Raw genomic sequence first — 23,415 nt, 5'->3', positions numbered from 1 at the left:
TACAATTAGATTTAACGAAGACTTTCTTTCTCTTTTGTTCACACCTTCGTTCTATTTTTTCACCTCTTTTTTTATCAGGTTTGAATTAAGAGTGTAGCTGCTAAGGACCTGTTTTCATAGTAGCTACTGTAGCTGGCTGCTGACACAGAAGTGATGTGAGTGTGTGTCACTTATTTCAATTAGGCCCAAGCATCGTCCAGCTTATGATAATGTACAGTAGCATTTCTACATCAAACTAGGATGTATTTACACAGATTGTATCTCAGTGCATCATGGGAACAAGGCTACTAACAAGCTAGACTCAAACTGTGAGTGGCTAAGCTAACTGGACAAACAATACACATTTACATGCACAACAAAACTGAATACATATTGCACCTTCAACCACAAAACTACAACACTTTATTCATTTTTTCCCCCTTTGTTTAATAGTGAACAGATTTGCTCCATAAAACAGGACTAAATGTGGAAACTAACTGTACTTGCACAAATATGTAGCTAGCTGCCCATGAGCCAATAACTCACTTAAAAGAGTATTATTAGTCTCAATATAACAATTTCTACCACAGGATTTTGAAGATTAGTTCAAATAGACTTCTTCAACGGCAGATCTCTGTGTGCATAAAGGAAGGATTTCTCTCAGTGTCAAAGTTAGACTAATTCCTTAGTGGATTAATGTATTTAAGCTAACTCTGCTAACTCTAGTGCATTGCAGCTACGTTGTTTAATTCTTCTTTCATTCAATGCCTCTCAGATAGAGAGATTCACCTTGTACACCTTTTACATGCTCCCAGATGGGATCATCAACGATCCACTGATGCTCTCATGCAGTGGCGATTTTAGCATGTACATCTTGGTGGGGCAAAAAAATTAATAATGTGGGATGCATACCAGCAAAGCCACTACACAACACAACACTAAACAATATATTAATTGCACTATAACGGTGACAAACGGTGCCCACAAACTGTTAGGGCCTACATAAAGCTGTCCCAACAGAAGAGTCGCAACAGCAGTCCCAACACCTTCCCACTGCTGCACCTGGCTATCAGCGGAGCCAGGTGTAGACGTTAATGAGCGAGCTAGGACGGACGTAGTCAATATAACTATTTGTTCAGCACTTTTGAAATGCGATAGAATTCAGAACATGGGAAGTTCTTACAGTGTTCTCCCTGTACACCAAGTCAGAACCGTAGGATAAATAAAGGGGGCATATAAGCAGACAATGAAAGCTCTTACAATACTCAATGATTGCATTTCTCTAAAACAGGTTATAGGCTACATGTGCACCACCAAGTCAGAACAGTAGGCGGAAATAAGACGGGAAATTATACCAAATTATTAGGGTGAGGGACATGGGCTACTAACAGTTTACTACACAACATACACTTAGTATTACTTTCTTAGCTACAGTATACATATACCCTGGAATATTACATAATTTAAGCAGCAGGATACAATAAATGTATGGACTCACCTTGTTGTGCTGTGCTCACTTGAACAGGAAGGTGGCGTGGCGGTCCTTCCTGGGCAAAATTTGTCATTAAGCTTTGTCATCAAAGTCTGGCTTTTCAAGACAACTGGGAATCATCGAAACATGATGACGTCAGTGATCTTCAGGTCGTAGCTCTAGAAAGAGTTGGATGATCGTTCAGAATGTATTTTCCCAGTCAGAGCTCGTTTTTTCCTGACTTCCCAGTTGTCTTGAACTCAAGTCAGATTTTGCATTTCCGAGTTAACAGTTGTTTTGAGCGCGGCACAAATCATGCTCATTTACAGCATGGGCAATGTTGAATGTTTATCATTTTACATTTGGAAAAGAGACCCTTAATCCCAGATTTGAGACCACACAGCCACTCCACAGAATAACACGCTAGTGATTGCATTGCAATGTTTGCAGTTAGCCACTGATTCCTTCCAAAACGCTCATTGTTGAATTTGGTGTGTAATGTTTATGTCCAATGGCCAATGAGCACCGATATGTTTTATCTATAATTTCTCTTCATTATCTATCTTCATATGACAAGGATTAAAGAGGATTTGCCAGTAGATTGTCGACTTGATTCATGATGATGACTGCTAGCTAAGATTTTGAAAGTACGATTTTTACATGATCAGTCCAATCAAAGCTACTGTAGATATAACGTGATTTGACGTCATTTTATCTGTGGCCAATGACCGTGAGCCTTCATGGATGGGCACTTCTAATGTAACTCTATGGCAGCACCCAAGGGGCTTGAATATTTAAGCTCTACCCTTACACTTGGCGGTGACATAGTGTCCCCATGAGTGACAGAACACTGAGCCAATCACGGCGCAAATATAGAACATTACCATTACCTAGGCTCCGTATTTTCCGCTGGCTGCCCCACCACCACAGAAAGCACTGAGCTAGGCTGAAACACCTTCATTTTGGAGCTGCCTTACTCAAGAAAGCAAAAAAGAGACCATGTTTGTATGCAGCTTTATTAACTCAATGTTATTTTTTATTTTTTACATTGTTTGCAAACTGATATGTGACACATATGAATGCCAAAATAACATGCAAAACAGCTAAAAATGCAGGGCTCAAAACATGACGGGTCGCCACTGCTCTGATGTATTCTGATTTCCCTTTCTTCCAGCCCAAAGTAGCCTTTAATAAAGTCTTAATTTCCTTTCTACATCGTTAATATCTTTTGATAGCGAGGTGGCATCAGGCAAGTGTTCAAGCAAAAGGCAGATAAGGCCTGATAATGAGTGTGGTTGACTCTGACAGATTGTAATAAAGGATGAAGGCTGTGGCAAAGCAGAGCACAAGGGTATTCTAATGTGGCATGTCCACACTCGCTAAGTGCTAAAGGTGTAAGCACAACATCTTCACCATATTTGTATCTTTAACTCTGCATTGTTGGAAAAGTAAGTAAGCATTTCACTGTTAGTCTATACCTGTTGTTTACGAAGCATGTGACAAATAGCATTTGATTTGATATCTATCAAATATCTCACTAGCCGTCAGCAATCTCTATACATATTTTTTTTTACCCCCTTTCTCGTGGTATCCAATTGGTAGTTACAATCTTGTCCCATCGCTGCAACTCCCGTATAGACACGGGAGAGGCGAAGGTCGAGAGTCCTCCAAAACACAACCCAACCCAACCGAGCCGCACTGCTTCTTGACACAATGCCCACTTTACCCGGAAGCCAGCCACAGCAATGTGTTGGAGGAAACACTGTACAACTGGCGACCGAGTGAGCGTGCACTGCGCCCAGCCTGCCACAGGAGTCGCTAGTGCGCGATGGGACAAGAACATCCCTGCCGGCCAAACCCTCCCCTACCCTGGACGACACTGGGCCAATTGTGCGCCGCCCTATGGGTCTCCCGGTCGCGGCCGGCTGAACCAGGATCTCTAGTGGCACAGCTAGCACTGCAATGCAGTGCCTTAGACCACTGCGCCACTCGGGAGGCCAGCAATCTCTCTTTATAGGAGCGAACATCTTCTCACATACTTTTTTGTCAGATTAAAGAACATAGATTTGAGCTTTGGTTTGGAATCACTTCAAGAATGTTAAAACAATGTTTTCAAACCTACAAACAATCACCATTCAGACAAATATTCATGTTAAATCTGGTGATATCACAGAAGAAACACTAGCGAGAGACAGCATACAAGAGTCTTTGGTCTTTCATCAGCTTCCCTTAATTACATCTTCCTTTCTCGCCCCTTCTCCAGGCATTTCCGTGATCTTTGCAAATAAAACTGAAAGTGAGCCCAGCCTAATTAAAGAAGTCGCTGGTAAAACACAGCCAGCCACACTGAGCCAAGATGGCATTTCTGCACTGTTTCCATTATGCTTTGGAAGGAGCTGCTTATAAAACTGTCCTATATTTTAAGCCAAATGAGCACACATCACACTGATATGAGATTATCCTGCTCTGTACAGTGCTGTGCAGGCAGGCGGGCAATATGCTGGTGCCCCAAGGCGTGGAACCAGTTTATGCTAACTAATCTTTATGCAACCCTAACGAGGAGAAGTACACAGGCAAACAGAGGGTGAGGAGGGGAGGGGACTTCTGCTGTTGTTGTTGATGTTGTTAAGGTTGAAGTTGCTTGTTCTGTGCTGCGAAGACAACGGTTGAGTCATACTTTTTTAACCTTGGCAATGGGACCACCACTGAAATCTAACCCAGGAACCGTTCACTCTTAAGAACTAAAGTACATTCAAATGTAGGCTTGTCCAGTACTCTTGGGTGTACTGGAGAAGCAGAGATCAAATGCATGTTGAACAGTGCTTAATTTGTAAATCGGTAGGTACTGGAACAAAAAGTGAGTGCGAGAGGTGGGTGACCTGGGGAGCTCTGAAGTACCAGAAGGCCTGAAACCCCCTAAAAATGCCTTCCACTTTCACTGACTCACGAAATGATGCGCAGTTCACTCGCCAGTGATGGCCGATGCGTTCGTGCCAAAAGCCTATCTCGCTCTTCTTTTACTTTGTAAAACAATTTTGTTGATCAAATATTTTGGTAGCCTTCAGCAGTCCGATTAGAGTCTTCTCTTTTCAGCAGGAGCCATTTGCTTTCCAACCTGGGAAATATTGGAAAAGGCCTGTTTTTGTCTTCATGCTGTTCACTGACAGATTTGCTGCGCGTTCCCGACTGTAGGCTACACACAATCCACAGCTAGGCATTTTTTAAAATAAGTTATTGATCCTCTATGGCTAAATTATAGGCCTTCTCATGGTATAGTAGGCTATTCTGAATTATTTCATTTTTTCTGAACAGACAGCAGTAATTCTACACCTTTGGTAAATGTATTTCAATTCATCAGGGGTGCTGCAGCTCCTCCAGAATCCTTTGTGTGGCTATGATTCTATAAGGAAATAAAAGATGAAGTGCAACGCTGGAGAGATGAGAGTTGCAGGCTTATGTCTATCAGAGCAGAGAGAGGGAGAGAGATCCTTGAAAGTGAATCTCATGCTAGTTCTGTGAGAGATACAGGTACGCTTATCACCCAACCACGGCATGCGTTGGTCTCAAAATATCAGGCTGGGTTGAAAATTGACTTTTTCCACATTATGGGGGAGGGGGGATTGGGGGGATTGGGGGGTGCAGGAGAATGAACAAAGAGGCAAGTCATAACGTGTACTGCGTCACATACACTGAGTGTACAAAATATTAGGAACACCTTCCTAATATCGAGTTGCACCTTCTTTTGCCCTCAGAACAGCCTCAAATTGTCGGGGCATAGACTCTACAAGGTGTCGAAAGCATTCCACAAGGATGCTGGCCAATGTTTGACTCCAATGCTTCCACAGTTGTGTCAAATTGGCTGGATGTCCTTTGGGTGGTGGACCATTCTTGATAAACACAGGAAACTGTTGAGTGTGAAAAACCCAGCAGCTGCTGCAAAGTCAAACAGTTGTAGGCCTACAAGTATTCCCTGAACTGTGCAATATTGATCGTAGTGTATTTTTTATGTACGTTTCTTTGTAAATGGCAATTCCATAATGACCAGTTCTGCTATTTACTGCACCTGAGAAACAGGGAATCTTATAACTCTGGTCAGTCAGGCCCTCACTCAGCCTCTCACAGACACAAACTTTTAGGTTCTTACTGAGGTAGGCTGCCCCCCACCTCTGTAAAGGGCAATTCACACCTATTTTGCTAGCGGCAACTCTCTTCTGACCAAAATCTGGTCAGCAAGGGAGTTTCTCCTAGCAAGAAAGGTGTGAATGATCCTTTGTAGAAGGACAACAGAGGCTGAGGTGGGGGTAGTCTGTGAATGGCAATTTCATCATGGTGAGTTTGTATTTGTATTTACTATGGATCCCCATTTGCAGCTACTCTTTCTGGGGTCCAGCGAAATTAAGCAAGGTTGAGGTTGCTACAACCTAGCCTATGAATGAAAGTTTACAACGTAGGTGCACACAGGTCAAGAGAACATTTTGAGATGACAGACAGTGACACACGGACAGTGACACATTCAATACCGCCTTGCACACTCTTCTCTGCATCTAGCTCATCTAGGGTGTAATCATTAGTCAGTTGCAAACAAGAGATTATATTGGACAAATTCAGGTATTTTTATCCCCATTTAATTTGCTTCCATTTAAGAAACATTTTTCAACAGAATTGGCAGAATGAATACACCCCTTATCACACATAAACAGAGTTCACTTTCATAGCAGCCACGTTGTATTCATTCTAGCCTCTATTCACTCTCCTCCTCTCAGCTTTTCCCTTCGTTTGTGGACTTCAATGTACAACACATCAGCTGTATGTGACCAGGCGAACAAACCTTTCCAAACCAAACCATGTCATGACCGCTACACACAGCCTACTTCGTTGTCCCCATATTAGCTAAAGTAACGTCCTAGTCATCATAGGTAATAGAACGAATGCGCTAGTAAACCTGCTACAATCATGCAGTAACTTTACAGTGTATAGTCAGTAAGCAGTTACACCGGCGGGCCCCGGTGGCACTAACTTAATAAAACCAAAAGCTTACCTTGACTTGGAAGAGTTCCAGTGTTGTGTTGGATAGTCATAGCCAGCTAGCTAACATAGCATCCCTCTGTTTGAGCCAGGTGTTTGAATAACTAAACAAGCCAGCTGCAATTTCTAGCTAAGTAAGTGAAACTGAAAGTGAAAAAAAAATGATGAAATCACTTTCTCTCTCTTTCTCTCTTTTTTTTTTTGGGGGGGGAGGGGGTAGATCAGCATAATATTGCAGATAAATTGTAACTTCCATCAATGTAATTGTCTGCATCACTTCCAATCCCCCATGTTTTTTTTGTGTGTATATATATTGTCAGGGCGACGTGTATGCGGTGAGCGAAGTCAAGCGCAGGACACCGAGCTACTGGCAGACAAACTTTACTAGCACAGTAATCAAAATACAAACAAAACCTCCAAACAGGGAGGAAACAAAATACGCATACACCCGAACACTGCCGACCTCACGGAAAACAATCACACACAATAACCAATGAGAGACAGGGGGTTATAAAGGGAATACAATAAAACATAATGAGAAACAGGTGAAAACAATCAAGACAAACTAAACAAACACCGAAACATAGATCGGTGGCAGCTAGTACTCCGGGGACGACGAACGCCGAAGCCTGCCTGAGCAAGGAGGAGGGGCAGCCCCCCCACTTGACGCGCGGCTCCAGCCATGCGCCGACCCCGGCCTCGGGGACAGCCAGGAGGACGCAGAGCAGGGCGAGTCGGATGACTCCGGTGGAAGTCCCTCAACATGGAGGGATCTAGGATGTCCCTCCTAGGGACCCAGCACCGTTCCTCCGGACCGTACTCCTCCCACTCCACGAGATACTGCAGGCCCCCCATCCGACGCCTCGAATCCAAGATGGAACGGACTGAGTACGCCGGAGCCCCCTCGATGTCCAACGGGGGCGGAGGAGCCTCTCGTATCTCACTCTCCTGGAGTGGACCAGCCACCACCGGCCTGAGGAGAGACACATGGAACGAGGGGTTAATGCGGTAATTAATGGGCAGTTGTAACCTATAGCATACCTTGTTCAATCTCCTCAGGACTTTAAATGGCCCCACAAACCGCCGACCCAGCTTCCGGCAGGGCAGGCGAAGGGGCAGGTTTCGGGTCGAGAGCCAGACCCGATCTCCCGGTGCATACACCGGAGCCTCACTGCAGTAGGAAGTCCTGGCATAGGAATGAGACGGCAGGCATTCGAAAACCGATCCACAATGACCAAGATCGTCGTGTTCCCCTGGGAGTGGGGAAGGTCCGTGACAAAATCCACCGATAGGTGAGACCACGGCCGTTGTGGAACGGGTAGGGGTTGTAACTTCCCTCTGGGCAGGTGTCTAGGCGCCTTACACTGGGCGCACACCGAGCAGGAGGAAACATAAACCCTCACGTCCTTAGCTAAAGTGGGCCACCGGTACTTTTCACTAAGGCAGTGCACTGTCCGACCAATACCAGGATGACCAGAGGAGCGTGACATGTGAGCCCAATATATCAATCGATCGCGAACCTTGAGCGGCACGTACCTCCGACCCTCTGGACACTGTGGGGGAGAAGGATCGGTACGTAACGCCCGCTCGATGTCCACATCAACCTCCCACAACACCGGTGCCACCAGACAAGACTCCGGGAGTATGGGAGTGGGCTCAATGGACCTCTCCTCTGTGTCATATAGTCGGGACAGGGCGTCTGCCTTAGCGTTCTGTGACTGTGGTCTATAGGTGAGCTTAAATACAAATCGGGAGAGAAACATAAACCACCTTGCCTGGCAAGGGTTCAGCCTCCTCACTGCCCGGATGTACTCCAGGTTACGATGGTCAGTCAGAATGAGAAAAGGTTGTTTAGCCCCCTCAAGCCAATGCCTCCACACCTTCAGGGCTTGAATCACAGCTAACAGCTCCCTGTCCCCCACGTCATAATTGCGCTCCGCCGGACTGAGCTTCTTAGAATAGAAAGCACAGGGGCAGAGTTTTGGTGGCGTACCCGAGCGCTGAGACAGCACAGCGCCGATCCCAGCCTCGGACGCATCCACCTCAACTTGGAACGCCAAAGAGGGATCCGGATGTGCCAGCACCGGAGCCGAGGTAAACAGGTCCTTCAGATGTATAAACGCCCTGTCCACCTCAGCCGACCACTGCAGACGCACCGGATCCCCCTTTAGCAGGGAGGTAATGGGAGCTGCTACCTGTCCTAAGCCCTGGATAAACCTCCGGTAGTAATTGGCAAAACCCAAGAACCGCTGCACTACCTTCACCGTGGTGGGAGTCTGCCAATTATGCACGGCAGAAACGCGGTCAATCTCCATCTCCACCCCTGACGCGGACAACCGATGTCCCAGGAAGGAGATGGACTCCTGGAAGAACAGACATTTCTCTGCCTTCGCATACAGGTCATGCTCTAAGAGTCTACCAAGCACTCGACGCACCAGGGACACATGCTCGTCTCGTGTAGCGGAGTATATTAGAATGTCATCAATATACACCACTACACACTGTCCATGCAAGTCCCGGAAAATCTCATCCACAAATGATTGGAAGACTGAAGGAGCATTCATTAAACCATATGGCATGACGAGGTACTCATAGTGACCCGAGGTGGTACTGAATGCTGTCTTCCACTCATCTCCCTCCCTAATGCGCACCAGGTTGTACGCGCTCCTGAGATCCAATTTTGTGAAGAATCGCGCCCCGTGTAATGACTCCGTCATACTAGCAATCAGAGGGAGAGGATAGCTCTATTTGATTGTGATCTGATTGAGACCACGGTAATCAATACACGGGCATAAACCCCCATCATTCTTCTTCATAAAAATGAAACTCGAGGACGCAGGGGAAGTGGACGGCCGTATGTATCCCTGTCTCAGAGATTTGGTGGCGTATGTCTCCATAGCCGCCGTCTCCTCCTGAGACAGAGGATACACATGATACACATGTAATTTTGGGTAGAGCAACACATTTCCATATGTTTTTGTTAGCTGCATGTGCGACATAACTCCACCAGTCCTACCGAAGATATCATTTACAAAGATTATACCTATTTTAAACATTTTGTCCAAAAAAAAAAAAGTTTTTTTGTCAATTAGTATATTTGAGATTAACCACAATATTTGTTGCGTTCTTTGTTCTGTCGTTTCTGGAGGATTACATTTAAATTGCAACAAACTTTCTATGGCTTGTTTTAGAAATAGGGATATCTGGAAGATTATTTCCTTTTCAAATAACTGAAAGTGAGTGGTTGTAATCTGAATAAAGGGGAAAAGGCCATTCTTGAACATTGGGTGAGACAATCTTACTAATTTGCTAGAGAACCAGTACGGATTGAAGTATAACTTTTGTATGACTGAAGCTTTTAGTGATAGGTCTAATGCTTTAATATTTAATCATTTCTGTCCTCCGAATTCATATTCATGATATAAATAGGCCCATTTAATTTTGTCTGACGTGCCATTCCAAATAAAATTGAATATTTTTTTATAATATAATTTTAAAAACTGTTTGTTAGGCGTAGGCAAGACCATAAGCAAATAGGTAAACTGGGATAATACTAAAGAGTTAATCAGGGTGATTTTTCCACAAATTGACACGCACCCACCTTTCCATGGTAGCAAGATCTTATCTATTTTTGCTAACTTTCTATTATAATTTATTGAAGTGAGATCATTTATTTCCTTTGAGATATGTATTCCGAGTATATCCACATCACCATCAGACCATTTTATTGGTAAACTACATGGCAATGTAATTTTTATATTTTTTATTGATCCAATACGTAATATAGTACATTTGTCATAATTTGGTTGTAATCCAGAGAGGTTAGAAAATGTATCTAGATCCTCTATGAGGCTGTGGAGTGATTATAGTTGTGGATTTAAAAGAAAACATGAATCATCAGCGTACAATGACACCTTTGTTTTTAAGCCCTGGATTTCTAATCCCCTGATATTATTGTTGGATCTGATTTGAATAGCTAACATTTCGATGGCCACAATAAATAGATATGCCGATAGTAGACAACCTTGTTTCACTCCTCTTGACAGTTTAAAACTTTCTGAGAAATATACATTATTTACTATTTTACACCTAGGGTTACTATACATGATTTTGACCCATTTTATAAGAAATTCACCAAAATTGAAATACTCCAGGCATTTATATATAAACCCCAGTCGTACTTTATACATTTTTTACATTTGAGTCATTTTACCAGAGCGACTCACAGTTAGTGAGTGCATACATTATTTTTATTTTTATTTAGTGGCCCCCTGTGGGAATCGAACCCACAACCCTGGCGTTGCAAATGCCATGCTCTACCAACTGAGCTACATCCCTGCCGGCCAATTGTGTGCCGCCCCATGGGTCTCCCGGTCACGGCCGGCTACGACAGAGCCTGGATTCGAACCAGGATCTCTGGCCTTAGACCACTGCGCCACTCGGGAGTAGTTCATCAAATGGGTCGGACCATCATATAATTGGCATATACATTACTCTTACTGAATTTCCACGTGGGCGAGGATATTGGAAATTTAATCAAAGCCTATTGGATGATAATTTATTTTTAACTAGGACAAAGGAATTCATAACTGACTTTTTCCGACATAACATAGGTACAGCAAATCCCCTTATTGTATGGGACACTTTTAAATGTGCCTTTAGAGGCCATGCAATTCAATACTCATCTCGAGTTTATACTAACAAAGGAAATAGAAAGTCTAACAGAACAGACATATGGCAATAAAAACTGTAACATTGAGGCTCAGAATAAATTAGAGGAAAAACAAAAAGAAATGGAGAAACTTATTCAAGAAAGATCAAGTGTAATATATAATAAAAATAAAGCAAACTGGATGGAATATGGGGAAAAATGCACCAAATTATTTTATTATCTTCAACATAGGAATGCTACCAAAAATAATTTTATGAAATTGGTTACAATTGACGGAGTAACCCATGATTCACCAAATGATATTTTGAAGGAGGAAACAAGGTACTTTAACCATATGTTATCGTTTCAGTCGCCTCCATCTCCTCTAACTGAAGCTAATTGTAGAGATTTTTTTTCTATTGATAATGTAAAATTAACAGCCAAACATAAAGACTCATGTGAAGGTGAAATTACAGAAGAGGAACATCTGGATGCAATTAAAGACTTTAAGTCTGGGAAAACTCCAGGGTTGGATTGCATACCAGTCGAAGTATACCAAATCTTTTTTGATATACTAAGAGGACCGCTAATAGCATGTTTTAACCACTCCTCTGTAAATGGTAGATTATCTGACACTCAAGAAGAAGGTCTGATCTCATTATTACTGAAACAGGATACAAGTGGAAAACATAACGATCCAGTCCATTAAAAAAATTGGAGGCCCCTTTTCGAAGTCTGCTATGAATAGCAGGCCTGGTTTCTCCGATTTTTCATAATGTTCTATTGTTTCCAATATTTGCCTTATATTATCTCCAATGTATCTTCGATGTAAAAAACCTGTCTGATTAGAATTAATAATATCCAACAATACCATTTTAATTCTATGCGCTATACATTTTGCTAGAATATTTGCATCACAACACTGAAGTGCAAGGGCATTCTGTCCCCTATCAACACTTTTGTAAGTAAGAAGTCAAGACGACTAGCTTGATTGAGTCTTCGCCATGTATATCTCACTAGATCAGGATATTTAAGCCTCCCTATATCTACTAGTTCTAATGTATCCATGACATTCACGATTTATTTAAGAGCATGTGGGTGATTGTTTGTGGTGTGATTTCCTTTACGGTCCATTGAGCTATTTAAAACAGTATTATAATCCCCCACCATAATAATATTGTCTTGAATTACTTGCAGGGTTGATAACGTATTATATATATTGTCAAAGAAGTGTGGATCATCATTATTTGTTCAGTAAATATTAATGAGCCATATATTTTTATTGTCCAATAACATATTTAAAATAAAACCTACCTTGCGTATCTATTTGGACAATTTGCACATTCGGATCGAAATTACTATTAATTAATATCCTCACCCCTTTTGAATTTCTTTGCCCATGGGAGAAGTATATTTCGCCTCCCCCCATTCCTTTTTCCACGCAACTTCATCTAGAATTGTTGAATGAGTTTCCTGTAAACAATAGATATTATATTCCTTCTCTTTGAGCCATGTAAATATTGTTCTTCTTTTGTTATTATCTGCTAAGCCATTACAATTATAACTGGCTATACTTATTTCACCATACACCATCATTAGATACAAGTTTCAAGTCTATTTATCATTATATATGGTTGTAAATTTACCATTAAAAAAAAAAAACGTAATGATTGAGTGTCCATATAGCTGTACCATGATATTTGCATTGCTACTAAGTATCCCTTCAATTGTTCTCCACTAATTACCCCACTAAAGCCCCTCCCCATCCCAAGTTGAGCCGTCATCCCAGTGATCGGCATCCCACCCATATCCCTCCGGATCCCTAGGGCCCCGAGAGGCCAGGACCCATCCATCGAAAACAGTGCCACACACAAAACAGAAGCAGATTAACCGCCAAAATCATTTCCAATGCGGTCACCTCTCTATATATAACTATTTAAAAATATATATTTATTCAAATATCTTGCATATCTTATTTTCCATCATTATCAATTAATATGCGTAATAATGTCGGCAGTTCATACGTAGGATTTTAACATATAACCCGGATTGCCATTGTATTACATTTAATTTATTGAAAAGCAATTATTATCCTAGCAAATAATTACCGTGGACCATCCCGTACCCCCCCGTATCTCCTCCACAATCCACCATAAAATCAGATACTCAACGGTTGTTATATCCCAGAGCCCAACTCAAGAAAGGACCTGATTTACGAGTGCACATACAGTTACAGCTGATTGAGAAAGCATGCAAGATTGAGCCAGCTGCATTTGCTAGCTAAGTAAGTGAAACTGAAAGTGTCTCTCTCTCTTGCTTCTCCTTCATTTTTGAAGAAATAATTTGTTGAAAACTGTTCAACTATTGTCTTTCTCTCTCTCTGAGTCAACTACTCACCACATTTTATGCACTGCAGTGCTAGCTTGCTGTAGCGTATGCTTTCAGTACTAGATTCATTCTCTGATCCTTTGATTGGGTGGAAAACATGTCAGTTCATGCTGCAAGAGCTCTGATAGGTTGGAGGACGTCCTCCGGAAAAAGTCATAATTACTGTGTAAGTCTATGGAAGGGGGTGAGAACCAAGAGCCCCCTAGGTTTTGTATTGAAGTCAATATACCAAGAGGAGGATGGAAGCTAGCTGTCCTCCGGCCACACCATGGTGCTACCCTACAGAGTGCTGTTGAGGCTACTGTAGACCTTCATTGCAAAACAGTGTGTTTTAAACAATTATTTAGTGACGTGAATATATTTAGTATAGTTTTATCTAAAAATGATAACTTTTTCAATGTTATACCACTTTTATTTTTATGAAATTCACTGAGGCGGATGGTCCTCCCCTTGCTCCTCTGAGGAGCCTCCACTGGTGTCTATTCTTACACTTACTTTCCCTTACTTACTTAAATCTCTCTTCCTGCCATTTATGCTACCCCTTTGTAAAATTATTGATCGATCTGTGAGTTGATAGCCCAATGTCTCAGTAGCATCTCCACATAAACTATGTCTAAACATTTGCTCTGAGAATAAGCTTTCTGTACAGTGTGTTTCAATTGTTTGTCTAACCATTGCTTTATCTTAGTGACATTTGAGTTATACAAATTTGAGTTATACCATTAGTGTTGATGAACAATGAGAGTATTGTCCATCAATTGCAAAATGCCTTTGCTAAGAAGGATGGCATGTGGCGAAGCATAGAGGGGGACATATTTCGGTTTTACTATTGGAGTCTGTGGATAGAGAGAAACAACTTCCCATTCCCTATTTAATTTTCTCAGTTGGTTTTAAAAAACTCCTCCTCACTCTTAGATTCTCATTCTTATATTCAGACCATCTATAAATACCTTTTACTTCTCTGGTAAGGAAATACCCATGATTACTCCCTCCCCTTCAATACTGCCTTCTCATCGACCCATATACAGTGGGGAAAAAAGTATTTAGTCAGCCACCAATTGTGCAAGTTCTCCCACTTACAAAGAGGAGAGAGGCCTGTAATTTTCATCATAGGTACACGTCAACTATGACAGACAAAATGAGAAAGAATTATCCAGAAAATCACATTGTAGGATTTTTAATGAATTTATTTGCAAATTATGGTGGAAAATAAGTATTTGGTCACCTACAAACAAGCAAGATTTCTGGCTCTCACAGACCTGTAACTTCTTCTTTAACAGGCTCCTCTGTCCTCCACTCGTTACCTGTATTAATGGCACCTGTTTGAACTTGTTATCAGTATAAAAGACACCTGTCCACAACCTCAAACAGTCACACTCCAAACTCCACTATTGACAAGACCAAAGAGCTGTCAAAGGACACCAGAAACAAAATTGTAGACCTGCACCAGGCTGGGAAGACTGCATCTGCAATAGGTAAGCAGCTTGGTTTGAAGAAATCAACTGTGGGAGCAATTATTAGGAAATGGAAGACATACAAGACCACTGATAATCTCCCTCGATCTGGGGCTCCACGCAAGATCTCACCCCGTGGGGTCAAAATGATCACAAGAACGGTGAGCAAAAATCCCAAAACCACACGGGGGGACCTAGTGAATGACCTGCAGAGAGCTGGGACCAAAGTAACAAAGCCTACCATCAGTAACACGCTACGCCGCCAGGGACTCAAATCCTGCAGTGCCAGACGTGTCCCCCTGCTTAAGCCAGTACATGTCCAGGCCCATCTGAAGTTTGCTAGAGTTCATTTGGATGATCCAGAAGAGGATTGGGAGAATGTCATATGGTCAGATGAAACCAAAATATAACTTTTTGTTAAAAACTCAACTCGTCGTGTTTGGAGGACAAAGAATGCTGAGTTGCATCCAAAGAACACCATACCTACTGTGAAGCATGGGGGTGGAAACATCATGCTTTGGGGCTGCTTTTCTGCAAAGGGACCAGGACGACTGTTCCGTGTAAAGGAAAGAATGAATGGGGCCATGTATCGTGAGATTTTGAGTGAAATCCTCCTTCCATCAGCAAGGGCATTGAAGATGAAACGTGGCTGGGTCTTTCAGCATGACAATGATCCCAAACACACTGCCCGGGCAACGAAGGAGTGGCTTCGTAAGAAGCATTTCAAGGTCCTGGAGTGGCCTAGCCAGTCTCTAGATCTCAACCCCATAGAAAATCTTTGGACGGAGTTGAAAGTCCGTGTTGCCCAGCGACAGCCCCAAAACATCACTGCTCTAGAGGAGATCTGCATGGAGGAATGTTACAGGTCTGTGAGAGCCAGACATCTTGCTTGTTTGTAGGTGACCAAATACTTTTTTTCCACCATAATTTGCAAATAAATTCATTAAAAATCCTACAATGTGATTTTCTGGATTATTTTTTTCTCATTTTGTCTGTCATAGTTGACGTGTACCTATGATGAAAATTACAGGCCTCTCTCATCTTTTTAAGTGGGAGAACTTGCACAATTGGTGGCTGACTAAATACTTTTTTCCCCCACTGTATAAAGGTATAAAGACATCCCATCTCTCCAAAACAATGAAATGGCCCCTCATGTAAATGTATTATTTATTTATTTATTTATTTATTTATTTATCAAAGACAGAAAGTGTTGACCAAATTTTGACCTACAAAAAAAAAAAATGAATAATTATATTTGTTTATAAGAGATAAAAAGGGGTTTCAGCTACGCAATGCCCCAATTACTAAAGATTCCGGGTAGTCTATGACAAGAGAGTACTTTTACCTGACAGGACCACATTAGCCTTTGGTTACTGCTGTAGAAGGTTTTGATCCTAGGTTCCAACTACCGTTTTCAGCCTTAATCACAGGACCCTCCAATAGCTGCTTTGTACAAAGTATTTTTTGAGAGAATTTTGAACATGTATTATAGCAGAAAACCTGACAATATTTTGTGGTGTTATTCATGTTATCAACCTTCAGGGCAGGTACGTCACCATTATAATATAATATTTTCATCATGGACTACATGCAAAGTGTAGCTACAGCTTTTAATACCAGTGTTGTCCTGAATACAGGTGCTAGTATCGACACAGCTCTGTCTTCTGTGGCTAAAGCAGTCTGGACTGTTTGAAGGCGAGTGGGAAGGATTATTTTGAAAGTGTTTCAGTCTGCCATGAATCATTATAATCCATACACCGGTAAGAGTCTACAGTTAAAATGCCATGATAGCTACATGTACATACTGTAAGTATTTGATACATTAGAAAAGCAGAACTTTAATATTTGGTACAGAAACCTTTGTTTGCAATTACAGAGATCATACGTTTCCTGTAGATCTTGACCAGGTTTGCACACACTGCAGCAGGGATTTTGGCCCACTCCTCCATACAGACCTTCTCCAGATCCTTCAGGTTTCGGGGCTGTCGCTGGGCAATACAGACTTTCAGCTCCCTCCAAAGATGTTCTATTGGGTTCAGGTCTGGAGACTGGCTAGGCCACTCCAGGACATTGAGATGCTTCTTACGGAGCCACTCCTTAGTTGCCCTGGCTGTGTGTTTCGGGTCGTTGTCATGCTGGAAGACCCAGCCACGACCCATCTTCAATGCTCTTACTGAGGGAAGGAGGTTGTTGGCCAAGATCTCGCGATACATGGCCCCATCCATCCTCCCCTCAATACAGTGCAGTCGTCCTGTCCCCTTTGCAGAAAAGCATCACCAAAGAATGATGTTTCAACCTCCATGCTTCACGGTTGGGATGGTGTTCTTGGGGTTGTACTCATCCTTCTTCTTCCTCCAAAAACGGCGAGTGGAGTTTAGACCAAAAAGCTATATTTTTGTCTCATCAGACCACATGACCTTCTCCCATTCCTCCTCTGGATCATCCAGATGGTCATTGGCAAACTTCAGATGGGCCTGGACATGCGCTGGCTTGAGCAGGGGGACCTTGCGCGCGCTGCAGGATTTTAATCCATGACGGCATAGTGTGTTACTAATGGTTTTCTTTGAGACTGTGGTCCCAGCTCTCTTCAGGTTATTGACCAGGTCCTGCCGTGTAGTTCTGGGCTGTTTCCTCACCTTCCTCATGATCATTGATGCCCCACGAGGTGAGATCTTGCATGGAGCCCCAGACCGAGGGTGATTGACCGTGATCTTGAACTTCTTCCATTTTCTAATAATTGCGCCAACAGCTGTTGCCTTCTCACCAAGCTGCTTGCCTATTGTCCTGTAGCCCATCCCAGCCTTGTGCAGGTCTACAATTTTATCCCTGATGTCCTCACACAGCTCTCTGGCCTTGGCCATTGTGGAGAGGTTGGAGTCTGTTTGATTGAGTGTGTGGACAGGTGTCTTTTATACAGGTAACGAGTTCAAACAGGTGCAGTTAATACAGGTAATGAGTGGAGAACAGGAGGGCTTCTTAAAGAAAAACTAACAGGTCTGTGAGAGCCGGAATTCTTACTGGTTGGTAGGTGATCAAATACTTATGTCATGCAATAAAATGCAAATTCATTACTTAAAAATCATACAATGTGATTTTCTGGATTTTTGTTTTAGATTCCGTCTCTCACAGTGAAGTGTACCTATGATAAAAATTACAGACCTCTACATGCTTTGTAAGTAGGAAAACCTGCAAAATCGGCAGTGTATCAAATACTTGTTCTCTCCACTGTACGTTGTCTCCACTGTATTAAAAAGTCATTTTCATTGCTTGCTATTGTTAAATATATAGCTAGCTAGACAGTTGCATACAGGTACCGTTATACATAGCAAATGTTCCCCATCATCGGACACCCCCTAACTTCAGACACTCTCTAGCGGTTGGATGACTAAATCACCTTGAGCTCAACATTTAAATGGACTGGAAAATCACGGAAAATTTTGCGACTAAACTTCTAGCTAGCTGACCACCGATTTTCAGTGCAATTTATGTAAGTTAAGTTAGGTTTTGAGAGTTTTCAAAAAAAGTTATATGTATACACATTTTGTGGGACACGCTGTATATTGTAAAATTTGACTGCCAGTGCTTCCCAGTGTGCAACACCTGTAAGAGCCGCCGGTGTCCCCAGCTGCAGAAGAAGGCCACGTGCCTACTCTCCCAGCCACACCATTGTCGGCCCCTCAATCCCACCATTACAAACACCAGCTCCTCCAAGCCATCGTCAGCGGTTTCGTCCACAACCACCACGATGCACACCACTCCCTCTGTCTGTCACCACCAACACAGCCTCCTATGGACCAACTGCCTCCTCCGTCTCCCCTGGTCACACCACCATAGCAGCCTCGTCTGGTGTCCCTGCCCCCTGCAATTTGAATACAGCCAACTCCACAGGTAAACACATGTTAAATTACGAAGAAATGACTGTTTGTTATCTGTTTTATAAAATTGCAATGTTTAAACTTTTTTCTCTTCTCTTTACATACAGTGGGGGGAAAAAGTATTTAGTCAGCCACCAATTGTGCAAGTTCTCCCACTTAAAAAGATGAGAGAGGCCTGTAATTTTCATCATAGGTACACGTCAACTATGACAGACAAATTGAGAGAAAAAATATCCAGAAAATCACATTGTAGGATTTTTTATGAATTTATATGCAAATTATGGTGGAAAATAAGTATTTGGTCACCTACAAACAAACAAGATTTCTGGCTCTCACAGACCTGTAACTTCTTCTTTAACAGGCTCCTCTGTCCTCCACTCGTTACCTGTATTAATGGCACCTGTTTGAACTTGTTATCAGTATAAAAGACACCTGTCCACAACCTCAAACAGTCACACTCCAAACTCCACTATTGCCAAGACCAAAGAGCTGTCAAAGGACACCAGAAACAAAATTGTAGACCTGCACCAGGCTGGGAAGACTGAATCTGCAATAGGTAAACAGCTTGGTTTGAAGAAATCAAGTGTGGGAGCAATTATTAGGAAATGGAAGACATACAAGACCACTGATAATCTCCCTCGATCTGGGGCTCCACGCAAGATCTCACCCCGTGGGGTCAAAATGATCACAAGAACGGTGAGCAAAAATCCCAGAACCACACGGGGGGACCTAGTGAATGACCTGCAGAGAGCTGGGACCAAAGTAACAAAGCCTACCATCAGTAACACACTACGCCGCCAGGGACCCAAATCCTGCAGTGCCAGACGTGTCCCCCTGCTTAAGCCAGTATATGTCCAGGCCCGTCTGAAGTTTGCTAGAGTGCATTTGGATGATCCAGAAGAGGATTGGGAGAATGTCATATGGTCAGATGAAACCAAAATATAACTTTTTGGTAAAAACTCAACTCGTCGTGTTTGGAGGACAAAGAATGCTGAGTTGCATCCAAAGAACACCATACCTACTGTGAAGCATGGGGGTGGAAACATCATGCTTTAGGGCTGTTTTTCTGCAAAGGGACCAGGACGACTGATCCGTGTAAAGGAAAGAATGAATGGGGCCATGTATCGTGAGATTTTGAGTGATAACCTCCTTCCATCAACATGGGCATTGAAGATGAAACGTGTCTGGGTCTTTCAGCATGACAATGATCCAAAACACACCGCCCGGGCAACGAAGGAGTGGCTTCGTAAGAAGCATTTCAAGGTCCTGGAGTGGCCTAGCCAGTCTCCAGATCTCAACCCCATAGAAAATCTTTGGAGGGAGTTGAAAGTCCGTGTTGCCCAGCGACAGCCCCAAAACATCACTGCTCTAGAGGAGATCTGCATGGAGGAATGGGCCAGAATACCAGCAACAGTGTGTGAAAACCTTGTGAAGACTTACAGAAAACGTTTGACCTGTGTCATTGCCAACAAAGGGTATATAACAAAGTATTGAGAAACTTTTGTTATTGACCAAATACTTATTTTCCACCATAATTTGCAAATAAATTCATAAAAAATCCTACAATGTGATTTTCTGGATTTTTTTTTCTCATTTTGTCTGTCATAGTTGACGTGTACCTATGATGGATATTACAGGCCTCTCTCATCTTTTTAAGTGGGAGAACTTGCACAATTGGTGGCTGACTAAATACATTTTTACCCCACTGTATCTACAGTCCATAGCACCAGCCCTCAAGTCATGTCCACCTCCAAAACTTCTGCAGCTTCCTCCAGAGGCATAGATGTAAAAAGTTGAAAATGGTTTTCATGAAACATGCTCTGTCTAATACTACTTTTTCTCAAACTGCAGCACAGAAAAAGAAGAGAAAAGCTCCACCGGCCACCTCTGTCACGCACCCATGGCACCACTCTCAGGTACTCATAATCCGTTTTTCTCTCTCACAGTTGTATCAACTACTATTGCTGTTGAAGAACTTCTACATTTTCAAAACCATGTTAAACATTTGGATTATTATTATATTATTTTTTTAAAAAGAAGACACCCCCTGCTGTGCTCGCTGCAGGGAGCGTGATCCGCCTGCAAGCTCCCCTCAGGAGTGTTGGTCCGAGGTGCAATGGGTGTGCTGTGACTTCTGCCAGCACTGGTTCCACTGCAGGTGTGTGCAGTGTGATCCAGAGGTGGGCGGTGGAGCTGGATTTTTATTGTGATTTTTGTGACAATATAGGGATGGGGGTCGAGATTGAATTGTTTGTTTTGTTTGTTTTCATATGAAATTATTTTTTTGTACAAAAAAACACGTCTAAAATATTATATATATATATTTATTCAACCCATCTTGTGTATTTCTTCCTTTACTTTCCAAGTGCATCTCTGCAACACAAACTCCAACAGTGTTTTCATTGTTTATGTCAATACACATTACTAAAATTAAAGTTTTATTTGATGTAAATTATTCATACTCATTTATATTTTAGTATTAAACTGTTATCTACTTTCTCAAAACATAATATTAATCTGTAAAACAAATTATGAGACATTATTTGTTTACAACACTGAATATGTTGGTGAAGAACCATCTTTTAAGAGTCCACAGGAGGGCACGCCGTGCTACGCAATGAAAATTGACAGGCAACTCATTTATTTTTTTACCGGAAGGCTGGCCAACTAGTCAACTATCTAGTAAACACTTCGGTTACGATGTTGGTGTCTCTTTTTTCAAAAAAATTAAACGGATATACAGTGGGGGAAAAAAGTATTTAGTCAGCCACCAATTGTGCAAGTTCTCCCACTTAAAAAGATGAGAGAGGCCTGTAATTTTCATCATAGGTACACGTCAACTATGACAGACAAAATGAGCCAAAAAAATCCAGAAAATCACATTGTAGGATTATTAATGAATTTATTTGCAAATTATGGTGGAAAATAAGTATTTGGTCAATAACAAAGTTTCTCAATACTTAGTTATATACCCTTTGTTGGCAATGACACAGGTCACGTTTTCTGTAAGTCTTCACAAGGTTTTCACACACTGTTGCTGGTATTTTGGCCCATTCCTCCATGCAGATCTCCTCTAGAGCAGTGATGTTTTGGGGCTGTCGCTGGGCAACACGGACTTTCAACTCCCTCCAAAGATTTTCTATGGGGTTGAGATCTGGAGACTGGCTAGGCCACTCCAGGACCTTGAAATGCTTCTTACGAAGCCACTCCTTCGTTGCCCGGGCGGTGTGTTTGGGATCATTGTCATGCTGAAAGACCCAGCCACGTTTCATCTTCAATGCCCTTGCTGATGGAAGGAGGTTTTCACTCAAAATCTCACGATACATGGCCCCATTCATTCTTTCCTTTACACGGATCAGTCGTCCTGGTCCCTTTGCAGAAAAACAGCTCCAAAGCATGATGTTTTCACCCCCATGCTTCACAGTAGGTATGGTGTTCTTTGGATGCAACTCAGCATTCTTTGTCCTCCAAACACGACGAGTTGAGTTTTTACCAAAGAGTTCTATTTTTGGTTTCATCTGACCATATGACATTCTCCGAATCCTCTTCTGGATCATCCAAATGCACTCTAGCAAATTTCAGACGGGCCTGGACATGTACTGGCTTAAGCAGGGGGACACGTCTGGCACTGCAGGATTTGAGTCCCTGGCGGCGTAGTGTGTTACTGATGGTAGGCTTTGTTACTTTGGTCCCAGCTCTCTGCAGGTCATTCACTAGGTCCCCCTGTGTGGTTCTAGGATTTTTGCTCACCGTTCTTGTGATCATTTTGACCCCACGGGGTGAGATCTTGCGTGGAGCCCCAGATCGAGGGAGATTATCAGTGGTCTTGTATGTCTTCCATTTCCTAATAATTGCTCCCACAGTTGATTTCTTCAAACCAAGCTGCTTACCTATTGCAGATTCAGTCTTCCCAGCCTGGTGCAGGTCTACAATTTTGGTTCTGGTGTCCTTTGACAGCTCTTTGGTCTTGGCCATAGTGGAGTTTGGAGTGTGACTGTTTGAGGTTGTGGACAGGTGTCTTTTATACTGATAACAAGTTCAAACAGGTGCCATTAATACAGGTAACGAGTGGAGGACAGTGGAGCCTCTTAAAGAAGAAGTTACAGGTCTGTGAGAGCCAGAAATCTTTCTTGTTTGTAGGTGACCAAATACTTATTTTCCACCATAATTTGCAAATAAATTCATAAAAAATCCTACAATGTGATTTTCTGGAAAAAAAATTCTCAATTTGTCTGTCATAGTTGACGTGTACCTATGATGAAAATTACAGGCCTCTCTCATCTTTTTAAGTGGGAGAACTTGCACAATTGGTGGCTGACTAAAAACTTTTTTTCCCCACTGTATCTTGTAATTCAAACAAAATAGTAAGGTGGCCAATAACTGGGGGCCGTAGGCCGATAAAATGGGACGTATTGTTTTGCTAAACCGCTTATCAAAAAGCTGATAGTAGTATTTCCACTGAAATGTCAAACATGTTAATTGCTAACCCGTTAGTGAAACTTTTTACATCACCAATAATCACAAAACATTGATAGCTTGAACACGGGATAACACTGTTGAAGGTAATATATT

This window comes from Coregonus clupeaformis, chromosome 26, assembly GCF_020615455.1.
Source record: "Coregonus clupeaformis isolate EN_2021a chromosome 26, ASM2061545v1, whole genome shotgun sequence".
Taxonomy (NCBI): domain Eukaryota; kingdom Metazoa; phylum Chordata; class Actinopteri; order Salmoniformes; family Salmonidae; genus Coregonus; species Coregonus clupeaformis.
The sequence above is the reverse complement of the archived record's forward strand: the minus strand, read 5'-3'. Positions refer to the sequence as shown.